This window comes from Rhipicephalus sanguineus, unplaced genomic scaffold, assembly GCF_013339695.2.
Source record: "Rhipicephalus sanguineus isolate Rsan-2018 unplaced genomic scaffold, BIME_Rsan_1.4 Seq964, whole genome shotgun sequence".
In the NCBI taxonomy this organism is placed as follows: Eukaryota; Metazoa; Arthropoda; class Arachnida; order Ixodida; family Ixodidae; genus Rhipicephalus; species Rhipicephalus sanguineus.
Genome location: NW_023616391.1, coordinates 98,127 through 103,917, shown reverse-complemented (window position 1 = coordinate 103,917; position 5,791 = coordinate 98,127). Strand labels below are relative to the sequence as shown.

Here is a 5,791-nt window from a genome sequence, read left to right as displayed (position 1 = left end):
TCTACCTTGCGCAAAAATACCTTAGGTGTTGTTTTCCGTCTGCTTAGATTAGAAATAAATGAACAAAATGTACTGTCTTTCGGGGCTGTTTCTCTGGGCCACAGTGACGGGAAGATTGCTGATGCATTGCAGGAGTTTCTTAAAGGTTGAAAAAGATTTAGATTGTAAAATTTACCTTCCCAAAATATTATTTCTATTTTTCCCCAAAATTATCGGTTTTATTGATTCAATTCTATTCTATATTATTATTAGTAGTATAATTTTAACTCTAATTCATTTATTCTTCTTTCGTATTAATTAAACAAAGTTTGAACTTCAATTTCAATTTTTCCTTTAAAAACTAACCGGTTCTTGGCCAATCCCCCAGTGTGGGTATGAGCCACAGCTTCCAGGCTCTACTCTACTCTACTCTACTCTAGAAACGCCACTCTTTCAGCTTTCGCTGTGACTGTGCTGCGGTTTCAGCGCAGGCCTGGCGTTTTCACTATTTTTTGAGCTAATAACGCCAATTCAGTGCTAAGGCCTTTGCGGAAACCAAATTGGAACGGTATTATAAAGTTATGTTTTTCTTCAAATTCACTAAATAGATTTAAAATTATTTTTTCAAGTAATTTTGAAAACACCGGTAGAATAGACATAGTGCGATAGTTACCCATGTCATTTTTATTACCTTTTTTAAATTACACTGTCACACGTGCGGCTTGCATTAGACGGGGTTTAGACAAAGGCCTGGTTTAGACAAAGGTTGAAAATGTGAGAAAGAGGAGGGGCTAATAGTTCAATTACATGCTTCATAGGTTTAATCTGGAAAGCATCTATGTCTTTTGCGTTACTGTTATTTAGGTGGTGAGTTATATAAATTAATTCAAGCTCATTTACAGGGTTTAAAAAGATTGTGTTTGTAATGTAGGGAAGGCTATTTAGACTGTGTTGCCCAACGGGAATGTGCTAACAAAATGCTTATTAAAAGCATCTGCAAGCAGTGTACCTGAGAGCTCTTGACCATTTATCTCTAACTTCGTAATCTTTTCAGGAGTGGCGTTTACTTTTAAGACAGTGTTTAGCTTTTTCCACATAAGCTCAGAGCATCCAGCTGCGGCGCTGAAATAGTTTACAAAGTAGTTACGCCTAGCTTTCTTTATATCCTTATCCAAGCGATTACGGCACAATTTGAATTGGCGAAACAGCTCACAGTCTTTAGTTTGAATAAATCTGTGCTATAGGTTATTCTTCTCCTCGATTCTAGAAAGAAGGTCGGAGCTTATCCAGGGCTTTCGAATGTTCCGCCCTTGCTTGACGCAAATGACAGGAAAATTAGTTACATATATAGGTTTAAGAATACGAAGAAAGATTTCGTATGCCCTATTCGCATCACAACAACTGAACACTTCCTCCCAAGAAGTATCTTCTATTTGACTACAAAATCTAGATAAACGTTCTTCTGTAATTCTCTGGACAAAATGTGTTAATTTGGGCTTCTTACTACGTATATGTATGTTGCAACAAAGAAATATAGGTGGGTGATCACTGATATCATACGCAAAAACACCTGCTTTAACATTTGCATAATTTATATTTGTGAAAAAAATACCGATTAAAGATGAGGAATGCTGAGTTATTCTAGTGGGTAAATTAATTGCATTAACTAGGCCATTTACCATAAGTAAAAAATCAAGCTTTTCCTTGAGAGAGTCGTTCTTCATCATATTAATATTAATGTCACCACCAAACACAACATCAAAGTGATTTTCGTTAACGAACTCTGCAATTGATTCAAGGTAACTGAAAAATGGAGACAAAGCACCACTGGGAGCACGGTAGCACACAGTTAATACCATGTTTTGCACTTTAATTGACAGCATTTCACAGTCATGTGTGCTGACAGAAAGTTCGGATAATAATTCACAAGTAAATACTTCCTTAATAAAGATGCACACACGGCCACCGCGTGCATAGGCACGATTTAAATAAAATGTATTGTAGGATGGAAGGCGTAAAACATCAAGATCATTCGTACACCAGGTTTCTGTTAATAATATTGCATCAAATGAAAAACGGAGTTGTTCAAGGAACAAGCAAAGATCGGACTTCTTATTTACAACAGAACGAATATTTAGGTGAAAGCATTTAAATGATTTGAGGAACGGTTTCCCGATGTGTTGCTCACATACTTGGGGCAACACATAGGTGTCAACGCTTGTGTCTGCCATTGGTTTAGCAAACCACACGGCTCTTAACCTAGTTTATCCAGATCATCTGCGGTGGAAATCACTACCGCCTGTTCACCGTCCGCTTTGCGAACAAGTACCCGACCGTTGTTGTGCCACACATACTTGTACATTGCCCTTTTGGCGCAGTTTTTTGTTTCAAACAGAAGAGCACGTGTTCGTTTTGTCACATTTTCCTTCATAAAGACCACATCATTCCTGTCACGCAGTTTCTTTCGGTTCAACCACCACCGATCCCTATCAGTCTGCTTGACAAAGCGACAGATAATGCCGGGTATTTTATCTTTCTTAGACGGTAGGCGGTGAACCGCGACCACGTCGTTAGCCGATAGCTGTGGAAGCTCAAGCTGCGTGGCAAGTTCGTTTAGCTTGTCAATCAAATTTTCTTTTTCTGTCTGTTTAATGCCATGAAATTCGAGGTTAAGGCGGCGGCTTTTCCATTAGAGGGCGTCGATTTCAGCTTGGAGCTGATTAACATCGTTTTCGTTTTTCTCGAGTATTTCGGTGCGGCGCCTGAGTTCTTTAATTTCCTGTTCATGTTTCTCGGTAGTTTGCCGCAGTTCATCATACTGCTCCGACCAGAATTGCAAGGAATCCTCTATGCCCTCTACTACTTCCTTCAGTGGCAACAGCTGGTCAAGCTTAGAACTTATGTTCTTTAACATTATGCGAATGTCTTGCTGGTCAGATTCATCACTTTCACTCGGTGGTTGCGCTCGAATTTTCTGTCTCCGACAAGTACAGCGCCAAGCTTGGCGATACGCCTCCCCCTTTGTCTTGAGCGTTGTCACAGAAATTCCCGAACATTTTCCGGTATGAAAAGTAGAAGTACAGTCACTGCACACGATAAAAAGGTCCGACTCCGTGAGCCGTACCTGACAGTTCAAACATAGCATATTAGACGCCATCATCACTGTTTGGCAGCAGCAGCAGCATCAAGAAAAAAACGAAAGAAGGGAAATAAAAAAAATTCAAGGATACTAACCTGCGAAAAAGCAGGTGCTGATTTAGGCGCTGTCTCGATGCTGCCGCGGCCGCCAATGTAACGCAGTGCCTGGTTTGACTGCCTTATAAGTTGTCCGTCGACCGAGACGCCGTATGACGGTTGCGGCTGGCTCCACTGTAGGTTGGTCTGCTTGGCCACCAGTGACTCAGACGGCGCCTGAAGACTATTGTGTCTGGCTCCCGTGGGCTTTGTCGCACGCGCCGCCCTTCGTCAACAGCAGCAGAAGCTCGGTGAATGCGGTATCAGGAGAGCCGATTCGTATCTGCGAAAAAGCAGGTGCTGATTTAGGCGCTGTCTCGATGCTGCCGCGGCCGCCAATGTCAGGCCAAAATACTTGCACAAACCATGACAAATGAGAAATGCTTGCTAACTCATTATTTACCGTGGTGTGAGAGGTTGTATTTCGGCTCCGTTACCGTGCATCAACGATTCTTTACGAAATCCTGTGCGCGCCACAGAAAACGTATGAATTGAACGGCACTCCAAATATACGTACCGTGCCTGCCTGTCGGATTTCCGTAGTAGTAGTCCGCCAGCGAGTAAGGCCATCGTTGCTGGACAGGCCCGCATGTTTAGCGTGACGATGGTTTCTAAACGTGTTGATCCGTCATCATTACTTGTGCGGTGAGGAACGCGGAGTGCACAGTTCACTTCTCCCGGATGTTACAAGTTTGATGAGCACCTCGAAACGAATGTACACGCAAGCTTTTCGCAACGTCGAAGAATTTCTGAACAACGACGCCGTTCGATCGCTAATGGTCACGTTCATTTGGCAACTCAGCGGCGCGGCTTGTGGACGCGACTGAACGTTTCGTTTCCGCTCGTCGAGCTTGTTGGCAGTACGCGGCCACAAAAGTTGCGCTATGTGCACCGCATCAGAAAAATTATACTTTTATTTTAACACGAAAGTGTTTTCTGCCGGGGTCCACCAACATTTTTATGACGTATTTCCGTCACGGAAATAGGTCAGAAAAATGAACGCCATCAAATGGCAAAGAAAAAAAACTATAAGAAACAGCTCCGTTGACACTAGTCGAACCCATCACCTCTTGGTCCGAGATGATGGCTGGCGGGCGTGTATAGCCCACTGAGAAACCGCCAAATATATAACTGAGGCTACATGAACGCATCTTTTATCTTTCACACATTCCTCTCCCAGTGCTCTTGGATGGGTGGATAGATGCTATGAGCGTCTCCTTTATAACGGGATGGTGACATGTGTGCCACCAGGCTCGGAGAAAAAAGAAAACGCACCGTTGCTACTACCGTCCCATTCGGCGCGTTTACGATGGAAGTCTAATTAAGTCAACTCTTTTACAGACCGCGAGGTGGTGGCTTTAGCCCAGGCCTCACTCATAGCATCCATCCATATCGAAAACTAGCTCTCCGACGCTCGCCTGGCTGTCGCACGTAGTCGCATCGCGTTCCCCGCTCGCCCTGTGAGCAGCCAGGCTAGAGGGAAAACACGACGCGCGTAGCGTTTCTCTTCGCGTTAAAAGGACGCTTTGAAGGAGTGCATATCGAATATCAGTGTTTATTATGTGCTTGTTAATGCCACATTTGCGCGGAATTCACCATATGCGGTGTCCACGTATATGTTAAGAACTTCAGCTACCGCAAGGGTTGAATCATGATCATGGACGTTAGTCGTCGGTACGGATCTGTGCCATTAGGCGTCAACGTGAGTGCGTCCACATCAAGCGGTGCTATACGTATCTCCCAAACAACAGTAGACATTGTAAAAACTCTCATAAACCAATGCACTATAAACAATCAACCACTTTCGTGCTATAACAATTCCTATGACAGAGGGGTCAGCCATCTTATTAAAGTGACTTACGATTGTGAAAAGCTTGCGGTATAGGTTAACCAGCAAGGCAATCGCTGCTGTAGTATCTTCATCGACGCTGTCGCTATCGGTGCTTTCACAGCCTTCAATGTCCGGTGAAAAATCCTCATCGTCAAGGTGCACGGTCTCTTTGAACATCACTGTCAAAATCAATCTAAAAAATGTCCTCCCCAGAGTGCTGCTTCGCCTTCTCTGCGTTCTGCGCTCAGAGAATACTTTGCTTGCAGTGTGCTGCCACCCATCAACGAAGTAATAATTTTGCAGTGCAGCGCTGGCTAAAGCAACACACGGGTGAAGGACGACGTTCAGAGCGGGGCTGCCGATCAAATTTCGCCAGCTGGGGTCCACTAACGTAGATATCCACATATTCCATCAGTCAATCAATCACGTTTAATCTCCGCGGGAATGCGTTAGCTGAGGACAAGATTGAGCCCCCAACGCGGCCGGTACTTGGTCGTAGTTCACGATAGCCGTGGAGCGAGCGCAGCCCCGAATGACTGAATGGTCGCTCGCAAGATTCTTACAGCTCTTTTCCGACAAAATGTAAGGCGTTTTAGTTTACTGTATCACCTATTTTTTACGATGGCCCTGATATTATTCAGTTATAGAAGAAGACATAGCGAGCTCACACGACACGCTGCGTAGTATAATGTTATGGGTTTCATACACTACAAAAACACCGACGGATATTATATACAAGCGAAATAG

At 43.7% G+C, this 5,791-nt stretch overlaps 1 pseudogene; it reads right to left on the bottom strand.

Moving 5' to 3' along the window:
- Positions 1-1,633: 1,633 nt before the first annotated feature.
- LOC119378761 (uncharacterized) lies at positions 1,634-2,961 on the bottom strand (annotated as a pseudogene).
- Positions 2,962-5,791: the final 2,830 nt, after the last annotated feature.